The following is a 20596-nucleotide window of genomic DNA, read 5'->3' as shown; positions in this document are numbered from 1 at the left end:
CTGTACCACATTACACCACACTGTACCACACTGTACCACATTACACTACACTGTACCATATTACACTACACTGCACCACATTATACTACACTGTACCATATTATACCACACTGTACCATATTACACCACACTGTACCATATTACACCACACTGTACCACATTACACTACACTGTACCACACTGTACCACATTACACTACACTGTACCATATTACACTACACTGTACCACATTACACTACACTGTACCACACTGTACCACATTACACTACACTGTACCACATTACACTACACTGTACCATATTACACTACACTGTACCACATTACACTACACTGTACCATTTTACACCACACTGTACCACATTACACTACACTGTACCACATTACACTACACTGTACCACATTACACTACACTGTACCATACTACACTACACTGTACCATATTACACCACACTGTACCATATTACACCACACTGTACCATATTACACCACACTGTACCATATTACACCACGCTGTACCATATTACACTACACCGTACCATACTACACTACACTGTACCACATTACACTACACTGTACCATATTACACCACACTGTACCATATTACACCACACTGTACCATATTACACCACACTGTACCATATTACACCACACTGTACCATATTACACCACACTGTACCATATTACACCACACTGCACCACATTACACTACACTGTACCATATTACACCACACTGTACCATATTACACCACACTGCACCACATTACACTACACTGTACCATATTACACTACACTGTACCACATTACACTACACTGTACCACATTACACTACACTGTACCATACTACACTACACTGTACCATATTACACCACACTGTACCATATTACACCACACTGTACCATTTTACACCACACTGTACCATATTACACCACGCTGTACCATATTACACTACACCGTACCATATTATACTACACTGTACCATATCACACCACACTGCACCACATTACACTACACTGTACCATATTACACCACACTGTACCATATTACACCACACTGTACCATATTACACCACACTGTACCATATTACACTACACTGTACCATATTACACCACACTGTACCATTTTACACCACACTGTACCATATTACACCACGCTGTACCATATTACACTACACCGTACCATATTATACTACACTGTACCATATCACACTACACTGTACCATATTACACCACGCTGTACCATATTACACCACGCTGTACCATATTACACTACACCGTACCATATTACACTACACTGTACCATATTACACTACACTGTACCATATTACACCACGCTGTACCATATTACACTACACCGTACCATATTACACCACACTGTACCATATTACACCACACTGTACCATATTACACTACACTGTACCATATTACACCACGCTGTACCATATTACACCACGCTGTACCATATTACACCATGCTGTACCATATTACACCACGTCGTACCGTATTACACTACGCTATACATAATTAAATGAATTCTACTCATGTTTCAACAAAACTTCATTTTTATGTAAGTTTGTTAAGCCCCGCAGTCAAAAGAAGAAAAAGACATAAGAAAGTATGTAAGATAGAACTGAAATAAAATGGTAGACGACCTGACCATCAAACTTCTCGTTTAAACACAAAGCCATTTGCAAATTGGATAAAGAAAACAAAAATGTGATTATGTGTTGGTCATGAGATACATAATAAATCAAAATTGTTAGAAATTTTGAAGAAAATGGTGGAAATGTTTAACTAGGAAAACATTAACAAAAACCATAACTGAAAAAATTATTTTAGAAAATAAAACAGGTATTAGGGCAAACTATACTATTTGAAACAAAAGACACGCTGGTCTTTAAGCTATATGCACTTATTAATATGGCCAGAATATATAGAAATCAAAACTGATAAACTTAAAAATAAATAATTATAAGTCTACAAGCATATATTCCTTTCATAAAAAATATCAAAAGGCAAAGCTCTAATACCAAGCAGGCTTCAGCCAGACTTAGCGAATTTGGTCTAAGCATCACATGTTGCACTCTGCACTCAGAAATTAGGGAACACTCCTTTTCAAACATGAAATATTTTTCAAATATTAAAAAACACAAAGCAGAGCTGGCTGTGGTGATGCACACCTTTAATCCCAGGATTTGCAAGGCAAAAGGAGTAGTCCCCTGAATTCGAGGCCAGCCTGGTCAGCAAAATAAGTTCCAGGACAGCCAGGGCTACACAGAGAAACCCTGTCTCGAAAAACAAAAACAATACCAAACAAACAGAAAACAGAAAACCAGCCACAAAAAAAAAAAAGAAAAAGAAAAAAAGAAAACCAACAATAAGTAGATCACATTTTGGGGCTATGCAATAAACCGCCCACCTATAATTTATTCCCAAGTTATTTGAACCACAGTCAGTTGTGAAATGGAGACTTGGTTTAATGGCAAAGGATTCTGGGAAGCAAAGCAAAAAGAGACTTAAGAGAGAGGGAAAAAGAAGATTTAAGAGAGGAGGAAGGACCTCCACATCAAACCAGACACACTCAAACTAATAGAAGAAAAACTAGGGAAACATCTGGAACACATGGGCACTGGAAAAAATTTCCTGAACAAAACACCAATGGCTTATGCTCTAAGATCAAGAATCGACAAATGGGATCTCATCAAACTGCAAAGCTTCTGTAAGGCAAAGGACACTGTGGTTAGGACAAAACGGCAACCAACAGATTGGGAAAAGATCTTTACCAATCCTACAACAGATAGAGGCCTTATATCCAAAATATACAAAGAACTCAAGAAGTTAGACCGCAGGGAAACAAATAACCCTATTAAAAAATGGGGTTCAGAGCTAAACAAAGAATTCACAGCTGAGGAATGCCGAATGGCTGAGAAACACCTAAAGAAATGTTCAACATCTTTAGTCATAAGGGAAATGCAAATCAAAACAACCCTGAGATTTCACCTCACACCAGTGAGAATGGCTAAGATCAAAAACTCAGGTGACAGCAGATGCTGGCGAGGATGTGGAGAAAGAGGAACACTCCTCCATTGTTGGTGGGATTGCAGACTGGTAAAACCATTCTGGAAATCAGTCTGGAGGTTCCTCAGAAAATTGGACATTGAACTGCCTGAGGATCCAGCTATACCTCTCTTGGGCATATACCCAAAAGATGCCTCAACATATAAAAAAGACACGTGCTCCACTATGTTCATTGCAGCCTTATTTATAATAGCCAGAAGCTGGAAAGAACCCAGATGCCCTTCAACAGAGGAATGGATACAGAAAATGTGGTACATCTACACAATGGAATATTACTCAGCTATCAAAAACAACGAGTTTATGAAATTCGTAGGCAAATGGTTGGAACTGGAAAATATCATCCTGAGTGAGCTAACCCAATCACAGAAAGACATACATGGTATGCACTCATTGATAAGTGGCTATTAGCCCAAATGCTTGAATTACCCTAGATCCCTAGAACAAACAAAACTCAAGACAGATGATCAAAATGTGAATGCTTCACTCCTTCTTTAAAGGGGGAACAAGAATACCCTTGGCAGGGGGTAGAGAGGCAAAGATTAAAACAGACACAGAAGGAACACCCATTCAGAGCCTGCCCCACATGTGGCCCATGCATATACAGCCATCCAATTAGACAAGATGGATGAAGCAAAGAAGTGCAGACCGACAGGAGCCAGCTGTAGATCTCCCACGAGAGACACAACCAGAATACAGCAAACACAGAGGCGTATGCCAGCAGCAAACCACTGAACTGAGAATAGGACCCCCGTTGAAGGAATCAGAGAAAGAACTGGAAGAGCTTGAAGGGGCTCAAGACCCCATATGTACAACAATGCCAAGCAACCAGAGCTTCCAGGGACTAAGCCACTACCTAAAGACTATACATGGACTGACCCTGGACTCTGACCTCATAGGTAGCAATGAATAGCCTAGTAAGAGCACCAGTGGAAGGGGAAGCCCTGGGTCCTGCTAAGACTGAACCCCCAGTGAACTAGTCTATGGGGGGAGGGCGGCAATGGGGGGAGGGTTGGGAGGGGAACACCCATAAGGAAGGGGAGGGGGGAGGGGGATGTTTGCCCGGAAACCGGGAAAGGGAATAACACTCGAAATGTATATAAGAAATACTCAAGTTAATAAAAAAAAAAAAAAAAGAGAGGAGGAAGGAAGGAAGGTAAATGCAAGATATGTAAGTGAGTTGGTCATTTCTTTGGGCAGCTATGGCACAGTTTTGTTTGGGAAAATAGAATGCATTACAAATTCATTACAATGCATAGATTTCCATCAAAATAACAAGAATCTGAAAATGTTATCTCCTGATTCTGCTTCTCATCATTTAATACCATATTTGAGATAAAGGCATACTAGTCTCTACACTCTATGCATTTGCCTTGGTATTTTTTTTTCGTAGCTGGGGACTGAACCCAGGGTCTTGCACTTGCTAGGCAAGCGCTCTACCACTGAGCCAAATCCCCAGCCCCGGTATTTCTTTATTGCATGTGCTTACATGATATTGCTTCTCCACACTTAAGAGTCTGTGGTTACACAATCAAGGAAATTCCAGAACTTCACAGTAAACATAGTCACAGAGAAGGGTAGAGAGGTTCATGGAAAACTACCTAAGGGGACCTGGCAGTGTTTACACACACACACACACACACACACACACACACACACACACACACACACTGCGAAACCTTGTTCTAAGGAAGATGTAGGCATAGCTGTGACTTTTACTGTGGCTATAACTAATTTCACCAGAGGAAAAAATTTCTCTTAAAAATGTTTTTACTGGCCAATAGATTGAATGTCTTAGTTATTATCTTCTATATTTTAAAAATATCTCAGAATGAACTTGTTTTGAACTAAGAGTGTGTGTGGCGCTTTCTAATAGGTTTTATTCCATTGTATAAGCTTTAATCACTTAGCCTTTCACAGACAAAGAAGCCAAACTGATAAAGCTGGGTTTGCCTACATAGGGCAGGCCCCTGCCAAAGCGGGGATAGATTCAATGTTGTTTTCTGCTTCTATACTGTGTCCCAGAGGCTTGTGACCTTTGAGCTCAGGAGTCAAGCTCACAGCAGACATCTGCAATCACTGTGATCTAATCATGGCTCTCACTTAGCTTCTCCCCAGAGAGTAACATAAACCATCAAAGTCCTTCCCAGGTCCTTGCCACTTTGTATTAATCATCACCATGGCCAAATTAGGACATTTCCATAAACTGATATCCCATGTTGCAGCCTTGTTTTACAGCCAACATAAAGATTATTGATCGAACCCTGTCTGGTGAGGACCTGCTTCTTTGATTTAATGTGGATATATTAAGAATCCTTGCATCTAATCCCTTGGACTACAAGAACTGTGGCCAAGAGAAACCATATTCCCTTCACTTAAAATTCATGAGCAACAAATCTAGAAGTCAGAGAGTGGGCCTATCCCCATCACCATTCTGTTAAGATAATGTCTGCTGCATTGCTGAGATGCCCGTAAAAATCCTTCAAGGATCAAATGTTGAGACACCGTGGTTTAAATCATGTGGAATATCGAAAGTGCAACACATTTGCCTCCAGAGACTGCGTCCCTACGTGGTTCTGATAGCCGCCAGCATGTACCTATCAGTGCAGCCATGTTCCAGGAAGACTAATCTAACAGATAAGCACCTTTTCATGACTTCATATTGTAAACAGTTAAAGTGGACCTTGTCTGTGGACAACAGTCTTAACTGCCCAAGCAACAGCCATAACATTGCTTAGGCACCACCCATAGGAACTATCGCCCAGGTCAGCTGAGGTTGAGTTAAAAAAAAAAGGGGGGGGGCTGGGGATTTAGCTCAGTGGTAGAGCGCTTACCTAGGAAGCGCAAGGCCCTGGGTTCGGTCCCCAGCTCCGAAAAAAAGAACCAAAACAAAAAAAAAAAAAAAAAAAAAAAAAAAAGGAAGGACTTTGAGAAGATACTGAGGGATCTAGTACACTGTTTCTCATACGTAGTGCCTATATGAGTCATACAAGGGTCTTAAAATGCAGATTTGTTTATAGATAGTTTAAGGTAGCCAGAAATCCTTCCTCGCTATCAATGTTTGGATAATTTCAGCACTTTTGATCCATGGTCTCCCTGGAATACCAAAGCCTTTCCTTGCACTTGAGCCTATAGTGAAGCAGCTTTCCTTGTCTAAGGCAGGATTTAGGTGTCCCAAGATGGTTAGAAGCAGGTCATTTAAAATTTGCTGAACAGAACACCAATGGCTTATGCCCTAAGATCAAGAAGCAACAAGTGGGACCTCATAAAACTGTAAAGCTTCTGTAAGGCAAAGGACACTGTCATTAGGACAAAATGGCAACCAACAAATTGGGAAAAGATCTTTACTAATCCTACATCCACAGAGGGCTAATATCCAAAATATACAAAGAACTCACAAAGTTAGACTCCAGAGAGCCAAATAACCCTATTAAAAGTGGGGTACAGAGATAAACAAAGAATTCACAGCTGAGGAATATTGAATGGTTGAGAAGCACCTGAAGAAATATTCGATATCCTTAGTCATCAGGGAAATGAAAATCAAAACAACCCTGAGATTCCACCTCACACCAATCAGAACGGCTAAGATCAAAAACTCAGGCGACAGCAGATGCTGGCGAGGATGTGGAGAAAGAGGAACACTCCTCCATTGTGGAATTGCAAACTGGTACAACCTCTTTGGAAATCAGTCTGGAGGTTCCTCAGAAAATGGGATATAGTACTACCTGAGGACCCAGCTACACCACTCCTGGGCATATACCCAAAAGATGCTCCAACATACAACAAAGACACGTGCTCCACTATGTTTATAGCAGCCTTGTTTATAATAGCCAGAAGCTGGAAATGCCCTTCAACAGAGGAATGGATACAAAAAATGTGGTACATCTACCCAATGGAGTACTACTCAGCTATCAAAAACAATGACTTCATGAAATTCATAGGCAAATGGATGGAACTAGAAAAATATCATCCTGAGTGAGGTAACCCAATCACAGAAAAACACACATGGTATGCACTCATTGATAAGTGGATATTAGCCCAAATGCTCAAATTACCCAAGATGCAATGCACGGACCACATGAAATTCAAGAAGGATGACCAAAATTGAACGCTTCACTCCCTCTTTAAAAGGGGAACAAAAATATTCATAGGAGGGGATAGGGAGGCAAAGTTTAGAGCAGAGACTGAAGGATCAGCCATTCAGAGCCTGTCCCACATGTGGCCCATATATATATATATATATATATATATATATATATTTATATATATATATAGCCACCAAAACTAGGTAAGATGGATGAAGCTAAGAAGCGCGTGCTGGCAGGAACCAGATATAGATCTCTCCTGAGAGACACAGCCAAAACATGTCAAATACAGAGGCAAACTGAACTGAGCTGAGAACCGGATCCCCATTGGAGGGATTAGAGAAAGAACTGAAAGAGCTGAAGGGGCTTGCAACCCCATAAGAACAACAATGCCAACTAACCAGAGCTTCCAGGGACTAAACCACTACCCAAAGACTATATAAGGATTGATCCAGGGCTCCAACAGCATAAGTAGCAGTCCCTTGTTGGGGCACCTGGAAGGGGAAGCCCTTGGTCCTGCCAAGGTTAAATGCCCCCCAGTGTAGGGGATTGTTGGGGTGAGAGTAGGGAGGGGTGGATGGGGAAGGTAACAACTTTATAGAAGGGGAGGGGAAGGGTTAAGGGGCTGATGGACAGGAAACCAGGAAAGGGAATAACATTTGAAATGTAAGTAAAGAAATACCCAATTTAATAAAAATGGAAAAAGAAAATTTCAAACCAAAGAAGAAGAGGAGGAGGAGAAGGAGGAGAAGGAGGAGGAGGAGGAGGAGGAGGAGGAGGAGGAGGAGGAGAGAAGGAGGAGGAGAAGAAGAAGAAGAAGAAGAAGAAGAAGAAGAAGAAGAAGAAGAAGAAGAAGAAGAAGAAGAAGAAGAAGAAGAAGAAGAAGAAGAAGAAGAAGAAGAAGAGGAAGAAGAGGAAGAAGAAGAAGAAGAGGAAGAAGAAGAGGAAGAGGAAGAGGAAGAGGAAGAGGAAGAGGAAGAGGAAGAAGAAGGTGGTCATTTGTGTAAGCAACACACACATTTCTAGACATAAGCTGTATAAAACAAGGGACCCAAATGAGGATTGTCCTGGGAGAATGTGTGCTACCAGAGCATGACAAGGTTGGAGCAAAGTCGATCTGGTAGTGTCTCTGCATTCGCACCAAAATGTGCACTGGAACCCAAGGCACATCTAGCAAGTGGGCAAACAGCCAAGGCCTCGTGTTCTGTGAGCTATCTGACGAAAGAAGTAGATTAAAGCAGGAAGGGTCTTAGAAGGAGAGGATGCAGACCAAGTATCAGACTCCAGCTCTTTTGCTTACCTGTGTGGCCTTGATTTAGTTGTTAAAGCTTTGAGAGTCCATTTTCACAATAATAATGCTATTATCATTTTGATATGAAATGCCCCCCACACGTGTTGAAAGCTTGGGGCTCATTATATCAAGATTCAGACATGGTGTTTGAGGGAATCAAATGGACCATTAAAACACTGAACACTGGAGTATCATAAAATCTAGGAAGTGAGACCAAACTGAAGGAAATAGATCCTTGGAGGTTAGCCCTTGTAAACTATATTCTCTACCCCTCCCCTACCCCACCTCTTCCCCATCAAATGAGGTAAGCAGCATTCCTCAACTACAACCTTCCATCTCCTTACCGACCCAGAAACAATGGCGCCAACTAACCACAAATGGAAACTTCTGAAACCGTGAGTGAAAATAAATCTTATCTCCTCTAAGTAGGTTAAGTCAAGTCAAGGATTTGGCCACAGTGTAGAAAGATGACAAACACAACTAAGTCACAGAGAGATTCTGCAGGAAGCAGGATTATCCTTTGAGAAGTACTTTTGTAAACTCGGAGCTCCGCATCTAATAGTTTTATTTAGAAGACACATGTTTATACAGGAAGCAACAGATGGACCTTAATGATATCTCCATTGAAATAAAAAGAGCTCCAACAACTAAACTTTAACTTTGTGCTTATCCCCAGTGAGCCTGGCATTAGAGGAAGGTCAACTTACTTCTTAGGAGCTCAGCTGAAATGGACCACAGTCCATTGCCTAACAGGACCCCGTATTGGTCTTTAGGAGAATATTCCTCATTCTGTTCAGCAGTGTGACACATCACAAAATAGCAGAAGTATCGAAAACAGTCTCTTAATTTCCACAATTTTATCATGTGCTCTTCCCATTATCATTTCACCTCATCATACACAAAAACAACGGGGCCCAATTATAGATGTTACATGATGCCCAACTTAAAAATCTCTCTTCTGTGGCTAGGGGGAGGGCTCAGTAGTTAAGAACACTGGCTGTTGTTCCAAAAGTTCTGAGTTCAATTCATAGGTGCTCACAACTGTCTATAACAGTAGTCCCATGGGATCTAATGTCCTTCCTCTTCTGGTATGCATATTTGCAAAGCACCCATAAATATACAAACACACACATACACACACACATACACACACACATACACACACACACACACACACACACACACACACAAATAAACAAATCTTTACTTAAAAATCATTTTTGAGACAGGGGTTTACTGTGTTACCCCTGGCTGACCTAGAACTCATTATGTAGGCCAACCTAGCTTTGAACTCAGGAAGATTCACATGTTTCCACCCCACAACAGATAGAACAAAAGTTAAGTACCACCATTCTCCATTTATCTTTAACATCTTGTGGGAAAGATAAAAGGTAGATACTCAGAATGTAGTAATTTCAATAAACACGGTCACAAAAGGAAAAAGGGAGAAAGAATATCATTATAATAAAAGTAATTTAAGTCAGTGATGGAAATCTGTAAAGAATTTCTCCTTAACAGGTTTTTGTAAAGACTTTTTAAATGAATTGTCTTTCTCCTCTAGGTCTGCACTGATGCTGCTGCTGAGAGAAGAGCTGTTGTAGGGAACTCAGAGCTAGCTTGGGTTACTGAATAGATGTCATTGTTCAACTAATGCATTATGCATCTCAATCACATGGCCAGCCGGACCAAGTTGAAAATGCAGCCAAAAGTTGTGTCCCTGATTTATTTAACTCTTTGACTGCAGCTGTAATCCCATATTGCCCTACTGCGTGTTAAGAGTTGATCCTATCCCATCCTTCCTTTGGAGACACTCGGTGCCACTCTGAGTGGAAACATGGTGGCCTCCCCCTTTACACTGAATTGTTCCAACCTTCATATGTACGTCATGTCCACAATCTCCTCCCAGGCACTGGCCCCTCCTCTCCTCATTATCCAAGAACGTGGAAGATTATGAGAATAAGTGAAGAAAATTAGAAATTTTCACCAGTCCACTTAGCACCCCTGCCACTCCAAGGGCCCTACTCCCTTTGATGACATTCCCAACCGTGCTCCCTCCAAAAACACCCCTAGCCCTGCTCCCTCTGAGAATATACCCAGTCCTGTTTTATCTGATGACACCCCCAGCCCTGTTGCCTCTGAGAACACCTCAACCCTGAACCCTACTGTAGGTTAGTCTCCAAGGCATTAACTCTTCCACTTCAACTGCCCAGCCTCTGTTGCCCAGCCATATTTCACACAGAGATTTGAACCTCAGTCAACTAAGTGTGCCATCTCAAGAGGGTCTATTACTGAATAAATACCAATGCAATCCTTAGATTTGCATTAAGCCTAGAACCCACTGTCCTTCCTCGACTGTCCTTTTCTATCAACAGGCTTCACTTCAGCCTAACAGTAGTTCTCAACCTTCCTAACGCTGCAACCCTTTAATACAATTCAGTTCCTCATGTTGTGGTGACCCCTCCCTACCACAACATTATTTTGTTGCTACTTCAAAACTGTAATTTTTCTACTCATGAATCAGACCATAGATATCTGCTATGCAATCCCCAAAGGGTTCGAAACAACACACGTTGAGAACTGCTGAAACAGGTTTTCCCAAGTTACAGCCCAAAGATTGTTGTAGAGCAATCCCTTTCCTTTCTTATTAGGAAGGCCTAGCTAATCTTGGGCAATTGTTTTCTCTTTTGCCAAAACTCTGCACACCAAGAAAGCAAGCGGCTTTCTTCATGAAAAACAAATCTATTCTTATCAGGAACCACCAGAGTGATCTCAGTCATTAAGGATGATTTTCTAGTTAGGCATGCATGTGCATGCCTGTAACCTCAGCAGAAGGACTGAAGTCTAAGACTGGCTGGGCCTGAACAGTAAGACCTTGGTTCAAAAGAAAATAAGGAGCGGTAGAGAGGGTTTTGCAGAGCAGAGCCCGCTTCCTACTCACACAGTGAGTTATGGGTTTAGTTTGAGAGACTTTATAGTTATTTCCTGGTTGCTGGTTGTTTGGATGGACGACAGAGACAGGGTCTTGCTATGTAGCCCAATGTGGTCCCAAATTTATGATCCTCCTGTCTCAGTACTAGGATTATAGGTATGTGCCACAAGCTCTGTCCTTAACACAATTTTGCTTCAGAACTAGACATTCACGCTCAAAACTGTTCGTGAAATATGGTTGTTTCCTTTCTCCTAACTTCTGGGGAGACAAGACAATAACTTGGTTTCAGCTTAGTAATGGAGATGCCAGTCTGAGTAACTGTCCTGAGCTTTAACCTGGGCTGTTGGAACTAACACAGGAGCCTAGTCTCGAAGTCCTTCTGTGCTTTTCAACACTTCGTTCCAAGTAAACAGTATATTTTCAAAGTCCAGGGGTGTCCAGATAAAAGTAAACATTTACTTTCCATGGTAGAAATAATGTCAGTTCCCGGCATGATGTCTGACCGTAACCCTTTCTGTCTCAGGATTCTCCTGTGAAGTCCTGATGTTCTTCCTGCTTCCCTGTGCTCAAATCCCCATTTATACTGGAAGAGGCAAGGTTCTTCCCACAGCTTCCAGTCAAGCTAAATTGGACTTTCTCTGCAAACTCAAGAGCACTGGTCTCCTGTAGCCATTCCCTCAGCCTACTCCTTAACATCATAAATGTGTCTTCTCTGGGCCTGGACAATTGTTTTGTTTAATCTGAGGGGTTAGTCGATCCATAAAATGCACCTTATTTGAGGTCTGAGGACTATAGATTTGGGGGGGGGTGATTCAGAGAGTTTTGAATGAAGGCTTTGCAGAATGTAGGAAAAGCAATAGCATATATGAGTAATTGAGTGCATAGGATAAAGAAGAATGGCATTGCTGAAGGGTGGAAAGAATACAGAAACAGAACAGAAGTGCCCCTAAGACGAGGTCTAATACACTTGTGACGCTATCCCAAGCTTTCGGGTCCAATAGCTCTGATTGTTCAGGTATCTGTGGTCAATGAGGTGATACCTGTTCACATTTCTAGGTAGGAGCTAAATTCATCCATAAGTCCCGCCCACTTAATGGCCTCCCAGCTCCAGGTTGTAAAGCTCTTCAGTGATATTTGCATTGTGATTTTCCTTTCAATGTGTCCCTCTATAGACCTATGTAGGCCCAGCTTCACCACCTTCACTTAAAGCAAGTCTTCCAAACTATTTGATTCTCTTTTTACCATATATTTTATGTATATTTTGTGTTATGTGCATGTATGCATGTGCACATGTGTGTAGCTCACCTGCCATGGTATGTGTGTGGGAATCAGAAGACAACCTACAGGAGTCTGTTCTTTCCTTCCACCCTATGGATCTCAGGTCATCTGGTTTGGAGGCAAGAGGCTTTACCTGCAAAACCAACTATTGGGTGTCATTAGCTATTGAGACTCAACTCAACAATGTCCAGATTTCTAGAAGGAAGTGTATTCTAACAAATAACTGTTTATACCTGTAACCTCCCTCTCCCCCTCCCTCACATTCCCTCCCCCTCCCCCACTCTCCCTCTCCCTCCTTCACCCTCCCTCACCCTTCCTCACCCTCCCTCACCCTTCCTCACCCTCCCTCACTCTTCTTTACCCTCCTTTTCCCTCCATAAGGGAAATTCAAAGAATTTCTTTTTTTTTTTTTTTTTTTTTTTTTTTTTTTTGGTTCTTTTTTTTCGGAGCTGGGGACCGAACCCAGGGCCTTGCGCTTCCTAGGCAAGCGCTCTACCACTGAGCTAAATCCCCAGCCCCAAGAATTTCTTAAATAGAAAATTTAATAGCATTTGCTGTTTGCTAGCTGGGTCCTAAGTGTTTTGAATGGGTTACTCTGGTGTCCTCAGTGTCCATCCCTTGGGGACTGTTATTGTTTGCTTTTTTCACCTAAGTGAGAGAACCACAAAATTATGTAATTTTCTCTTTCAGAAGAAGTGGCAGAATGCATCACCCCAAAGCATGCCACTTTCACATGCTGATGTAAGATAAAGCAAATTAAAAAGGCAGACACAGTAATATCCTTTTGCCTCCCCTTCTCTGCCAGTTCTTTCTTTCTTTTCTTTCTTTCTTTCCTTCTTTCTTTCTTTCTTTCTTCCTTCCTTCCTTTCTTTCTTTCTTTCCTTCTTTCTTTCTTTCTTTCTTCCTTCCTTTCTTTCTTTCTTTCTCTCTTTCTTTCTCTTCAGTTTTATTTTAGGTTTGTTTCCTCTATGGCTCAGAACAACTCCATGCTTTATCAACTCAGAGAAAGGGACAGAAGAATACTTGTGGCAGACCCAGCTAATTGGTCTCTATCTCCATTGGTCACCCACATAGGATTCCTTTCTGCAGCCCGAGCCAGTCTGGAAGCTCAAGATCCTTCCCCTTTGTTTTCTCAGTTCTCTACCAGACCATTGTTTTCTCGGGAGATTCTGTGTGAGTTCAGGCTGTACTCATCCCTCAGTCACTAGCCCCACCCCACCACCCCCATCCCCACCCCCATGAATACACAGCGTACATGCTAATACCTGTGCTTGTTTTACTGGTCAATCATCTGTCAATCTTATTCACAGGGCCCCAGTCAGCAGATTTAAAATCAGGAGAGGGAAAACATAAAGATAAGTGGTTGATGCAGCAGGCAATCCAGGACAACATTCAATAGTGGTGTGTGTGCCAGCCACAGAGAGGAGAGAAACCGGAAGTATGTGGTGAAGAGGTCCTTGTGGTCACAGACAAGTGTTTGGTTTCAGGGACAAGGGACTGAGGTGCATATTTTACATACCAAAGCAGACCTGGTTCTCTAGTTCTTCCAGCATCCCTCAATCCCTACCTGGTGTATCCTGCCCCCAACCCTGCCAACCCTGAACTTTCCAGCCCAGAGGCTGGGCAGCATTTCCCCAGAGGCTCTTCCTTATATAATCCAGATCTCTCTCTCTCTCTCTCTCTCTCTCTCTCTCTCTCTCTCTCTCTCTCTCTCTCTCTCTCTCTCTCCCTACTTTCTTCCCTCCCTCTCCTCTCTCTCTTTCTCCTCCTCTCTCTCTCTCTCTTTCTCTCTTTCTCTCTCTCCCTCCCCTCCACTTTCCCCATGGTGACTCCCCTGGCCTCAATCCTTGGGGCCAGTGAACTTGCCCACCTGAGAGCAGCTTCCCAATAAACCCGCCTATAATCTAATCTAATCTGGTTTGAATTGGCTCATTTCCCTGGCAGCAGAGAAACAACCTATCAATACGTGCTAGAGGAACCAGGAACGTCAGCTTACAGGGTTATTCCTTCAAGGGAAGGAATGCTGTACCTGTTTTCCATCCAGAAGGCTGGGAGTGAAAGGATAGATGTGCATTCTAGCCTGGTGACCTTTGTGCTGTCTATGTGGCCAGAGATCACACCAGACCCTCCCACAGACCCTTGCTCTTCTCGGCCAATCTCCAGAACCTATCTTACAGAAAGTGGCACACTTACTTTACAAAGAGTCTCGTGTGGTCATGACCAATCTTTATTTAGCTTACTGTTCCTCAGATTTATACATGCTTAATCATGTTCACAAGATTGAGTTAATTATCACTAGACTTGGTGTGCTTAAATATGCCTAAAATAAACAAGTCGTGGGCAGACTCCCAAGGAATGAACCAACTTTGGTCACTTAGTTGTGTTGAACGAAACTGTCTTTGGAGGTCAAAGAGACCCCTGCAGTCAGGAAGGAGACCTGTGCAGTGGCGTAATGGGGTGATGACTTTGTGAAGTCGGTGGTGAACAGGAAGAGCCTAGCACCTGCCCCGCCTCCTGCCTCGCCTGTCCTGTCTTGCCTTTCTCCCACCTGCCTGTGCCTGGGGCAATGGCTTCTTGCCTTCCTCCCTCTCAGGCAGGCTCAGCCAAGTCTCCTTTGGCTGTTTTTCAACTTTCAGTAGCTAAATGAGTTAATTCCTAAGAGAACCCAAAAGGAAGCTGTGTTTCGGCGTTTAGTCCGAATGCTGTCTTCCATCCAAATTTCTCATTAGCAAAACTTACACTTTAAACCACCAGTAAATTTTCTATTTAGGAAAAAAAAGACACATTGGGTGGATAGGGAAGGGGATGGACCTAGAAGAAGTCATGGGAGGAGTGAATATGATAAAAAAAAATTATGAGTAGGTTTCAAAGAACCAATAAATATGATGGGGAAAAAGAAAATAAATGCAATTTTTATTTAAAAAAAAAAAAACCTCAAACATAAAAAGAAAAATGCCGGTTTTTGAAAGTATCGTTTCCACCATCTGGACAAACAGTCAGCAAAGCTTAAGGCTGCTGACTCCAGTTACTGGCTAAGAAGACAGGAAGAGAAACTGCAGTTGAGGCTTTGAAACAGCCCCCTGATCTCAGAGATCTCTTTAGCCTGCTGCTGCTGGCAGAAACAACAGCTAGGAAGTTCACTGACTGACCCTTGACCTCTGTGTTGTCACTTATCGAGTTCCCAGGTCCTCAGAGACCAGCCGAGCATACTTGTCAAACAACCCTGAGTACTGATTTGCTGTTTGCAGCCTCTAAAGTGGGATCCCCCTCTCCCAGTAGGACACTGTTTACAGCACACACTTGAAAGGCACCATTTTCTAGCAGAAACACAGAAGTTTCTGGAAACAGAAGCGAATAGGAACAGCCTGTTCATGACACAGCTTCCTGATCCCTTTGATGCTTTTTTTTTAAAGGACAGACTGACCTTGAATTCATTATCATCTTCTACATTACTGGTATGTGGGTATGTGCCACCATGCCTGATGAATCCCTTCTCCTTTGTCTTCCTTGCCCTCTAAAAAACTTAGGAGCACCACCCCTGTTTTGCTCTGCAGAGGAAGCCAACATCCTGAAAATCCTCCCTCACTCCCAGGGAAGGCTCCTGTCAGAGTACGCACAGGCCCCTCTTTCAGACAAGCCTTTTCCTTGGAAGGACTGACTGCTCAGAGAAAGCCAGTTAACCATTCTTTCTTTCTTGGTGGGATAATAATTCTCTTTCGAATATTTACAGAACACATGTCAGAGCCTTGAACCCTTAGAGAATTTTTGTTTTGGGTCCAGTTCTTTTTCATGCTGGAACCAAGCCCAGGGCCTCACAGATGTTCTACCATTGAGCTATGTGTATAGCCTCTTGCTATCCAGTGTTCTCTGGCAGTTTCGAAAGTCCAAAAATCTTGTTTTACAAAAACCCATTCTTTTCATACTTTCTCTCCTTTGGCTAAGAATTTATATCAATTCTTCATTCTTCATATGGAGTTTCAAGTTGAGATTGAGCTATAAATTTTAGGATGAAATTTCTTAGCTTTCATAGCTCAAGCCTGAGCTATCCAAGGCCTGGGCTCTAACAGAGTGTTCAGCTAACAGAGAACGGGGTTTTCCAGTACCAAAGTGTTCCCTATCATTCTCACGCCCATGCCCACAAACTCACACCATGACAAAGATTCACTGAGATGAGAACTAAGTAAGATCCTATGAGGGTGGGCCCACCCAACCCTTTCTCCTTATTCAACTTTGTTTTCAGTGGCTTCGGGTTTGGCTGTAGAGATTAAAGCTAGGACCTCATGCACGCCAGCCAAGGGTTCTTTCACTGAGCTACCAACCTTCAAAACCACACGCATGTATGTGAAGATACGTACACAATCACGTGGTGTTTACTCAGTTGCCAAATACATAGGTCTGGAGCTTAGGTTTCACAATTCCACCAGCAGATGCTATGTGCTACCGGGTTTGATGGGCCACCCTTCTTGAGCTATCGCCAGTTGTTTTGCAGCATTTGAGTTGACAGGACTCTATGTTTCCCACGTGGCTCATGGGAAAGGGTGAAAGTGGGGGGTAGGGGAGAGTTGTTTCTCTTTGTTGCTGTTATATACCAGGAACTCTTCTTGAATGCTAGTGATAATGTTTGCCTCAAGGAGCCCAGGTTACTGAATAACTTTAGGGTCAATGTCTACATTTCCCTGACTGAACCCTATTGCAGGAAGAAGCAACAATGACATTACAAATCTTTACATTTGGGGTTCCTAGCCTCCTAGTACACAAAAGTCACATTACCTATAGGGATTGTTTCTGGACTGTTTCTGAGCTGCCGTTTGATCTTCATCACTCAAGTATTGCCTGACTAGAAGCCAACTTAGGACTTTATTAAAAGTCTGTGACTAGCTAATTTGACTCTGCCAGCACCTTGCAGAATACCTACTACATTTCCTTATACTCCCATCTTCTCCACACTTTCTCAGACCTATACCCTAAAAGGTTTCTTTACTTTGAGCTCCTAATTAGTTGGGCCCATGCAGGGCACAAGCAAGAGGTTGAAAGAGAAGAGGGGAGAGAGATCTGGCCTGGTGTTGCCTAACTTGGGGTTGTGCCTGGTGTGGCCACATTCCTTTGCCAAAGGCCACTAGGGCCACCAAGCACTGCTCCTGCAGGTGCAGCTCTTAGAGACTGTGCCCTGTCTTCTTCAGGGCCAAGCACAAAAGGCTTTCTCCTCTGTGGCCTCCTCATGCTACCTCAGTATTTTTGTTATCTGCTGCTTACTTAACATTCTGTCCTTTTCCAAGATTTCCAACTTGTGCTGAATTCTCTTCTCAAAACCACTCTGTTCCTGTGGCCAGTCTCCCCTAACCACAGAGCTGATGGAGCAAACACTGCAGAGCACCACCACATTTTTTTCCCTGCAATATAAATATTTATTTCAGACAAAACCCCCATCTAGTTGTAGTCTTTGTTAAAATCGCTTTAAAATAAATAAGCTATGAAAAAACAAATTCGTTCTGCTTTCCATACTTCTGTCTTGGCCCTAGAACTAAAATATGACCAAAGGCACACATTTCAAGTATTGTCCCTCTCCTGGTCAGCCTCACTGGAATCTTAATCAGTCTCTGTGGGTAAAGTGGGTAAAGGGTCCACGCTGCTCACTGAGAAGGGGTCAGTTCAGGGAGAACTCTGACAGACGTCTGCTCACGGTCACCGAGTCACTTGGACTTCAAGGAAATATGGAAGCACATGATCAGAGCCCAAAGAGATGAACTTGTTCCCAACCCCATGTCTCCTCACCACAAGAACAGGGTTCTTATTTGCCTGGGACCTTAAAGAACTGGGAGCCTGGGGTTGGTTTTAAGAAAGAGTGTTCATGAAGTTGGTAACTTGTCTTCATGCTTTTCCTCCTGTTTGTTTGCTGGCTTTTTTTCTTTTTTTCTTTTTTTCATTATCCAGTTGTTTCTCCACTCTGGGCTATATATGAATTATATGGAACAAATAATGAGACACATGTGTCATATTCTGAGATAGGAATTCCTGTGTAAAGTAATGGGATTGTCCACCGGGGAAATTAGTATGGAGTCATGTCAACAAATGGGAGAATCGGTCATAGAAGCCAAGTGACCATAAGAGTCCAGCCAAAGCCCAGCCTCAGGTTGACTCCAAGGTCATTCTGAACTGTTCCACCTTAAGTCAAGGAAAGAAGGTATTCCATACCACCTGTAAACAAGGAGGCTTCAGGAGCCCAAGACAAAGCTTCAGATGCAGAGGAAGCTGCAGCTAGAGTTCACCCTTCACCACACATACCCCAGCCAGGTGGTAGCACCAACAGCAGCTAGCACAAAGAGAACTTACAAACTCGGGAGTGACTCGGGCTCTCAGCTTATGTCCCTCACATGTGTGAAGATATCTCTTGATGAGAGTTTCAAGCAGATCTTCCAAAGTCCACTGGGAAGCTTAGTTGGGATAAGCAAGCAGAACTTTGGCCCCTGTTCCCATCCTTTTTGTTTGTTTTCCCCATTGGACTTCTAGGGAAGGCTATAACTGAGAAAACACACTGCGACCTAAGTGCCTTGGTGGCAGAGTTCTTGTTGAAAAGCATGAATGAAACCCTTTCAACCCTCACTATACCCTTATAACACAGACAGAATAGTTCCTCTCTCTCACTCTTGCATTAGAAGAAACTTAATATCAGAGACTTGACCAAGTTCCTACAGGTCATGTGTACTGGCATGAGTTGAATATCAGTGATGTCATGGGATTAATTATGACTTGGCTCATGTTTTCCCTCTTATAGCAAAATAAATATGTAAATATCAGAAATGACTTAGAAAAGGAGAACCATCCCTTCATTAAAATATCAGCTAACCAGGAGTTAGTAACTTTTTACAAAATTAAAATAAAAACCTCTCACCAGATGTAAAGTGATAGATATATCTGATAGGCCAGTGTGCTGGGTCAGGCGGCCTCTGACATCTTCACTGGGTCTGGCTCCCAGGCTATTCGACCCTGGTTTCCACAGTACATCCTAGCACTAGATCTTGGCCACTACATCCCTCTTCCCCCAAGTTCTCAACGTTCTCAAGTATTTAAGATCTTATACTCAAAATGACACACACACGCACACACGCACGCGCACACGCGCACACACACACACACACACACACACACACACACACACACACACACACCCCAGTGAGACAGGATGAACCAACTCCCTGAGTTTGGCATAAGCTTCTGTTTCCTCTAGGGAGTCACCCCTCCTCTATCCTGGACCTCAGAAGAGGAACCTCCACCCTGAGACCACATTCTGGCACTGGGATGTAAACAGGAAGTTGATAAGCATGAATCTCAGTCTTCCAAAGACTCATAAACCAGGAAAAACAACTTCGGTGGACATGCCAATCTAGACTAATAACTAGCAGATAAAGTAACTAACCAATACTTTTTTTTTCAATACTTTTCTTTTTTTTTTTTTTTTTTTTGGTTCTTTTTTCAATACTTTTCAATAACACTTAAAAGCTAAGAGACCTGAGCTACTGGCCTACAGGATTGAAAGAAACCGAGAGAAGAGATCCTGAATCCTTACCAATTAGATGCTCACTTAGAGCTAATTACCCCAAACAAGAAACCCATTGTTAAAGAGGAGACAGAAGTTACCAGGCAATCATGTGGTGATGCATAGCAAAAGTGTAGACAAAAGGAGCTTTTGAACCTCTGGAGTAGACAAGTTGTACTTTTCTAATGAGGAAAGGGTGCTAGAATTTAAATACTTGGGAAGTGGAGACCGACTGGAGGGTTGAATCTACCAGGACTGCAAGAGCTACACTGTCTCAGAAGGAAAGAGAGGTAAGAAAAGAGAGTGTCACACTGGCATTTTAATAGGCTATAATTCCACATGCAAACTGTAAAAGAGAAAACGGGAATCTGAGGCCTATCACTACTGGCCCCACAGAGGAAAAGAAAC

At 42.6% G+C, this 20596-nt stretch overlaps 1 long non-coding RNA gene across 1 annotated transcript in view; it reads right to left on the bottom strand.

Moving 5' to 3' along the window:
* The window catches only part of LOC102548571 (uncharacterized), a 32884-nt gene extending 12798 nt beyond the window's left edge, over nucleotides 1-20086 (bottom strand). The window contains exon 1 of the long non-coding RNA XR_590934.4: nucleotides 18985-20086. This is a non-coding gene — a long non-coding RNA (uncharacterized LOC102548571). The remainder of the gene's footprint in view (nucleotides 1-18984) is intronic.
* Between the last annotated feature and the right edge of the window lie 510 nt (nucleotides 20087-20596).

Source organism: Rattus norvegicus, chromosome 2, assembly GCF_036323735.1.
Source record: "Rattus norvegicus strain BN/NHsdMcwi chromosome 2, GRCr8, whole genome shotgun sequence".
NCBI lineage: Eukaryota > Metazoa > Chordata > Mammalia > Rodentia > Muridae > Rattus > Rattus norvegicus.
This window is presented reverse-complemented; position numbering and strand designations above follow the sequence as displayed.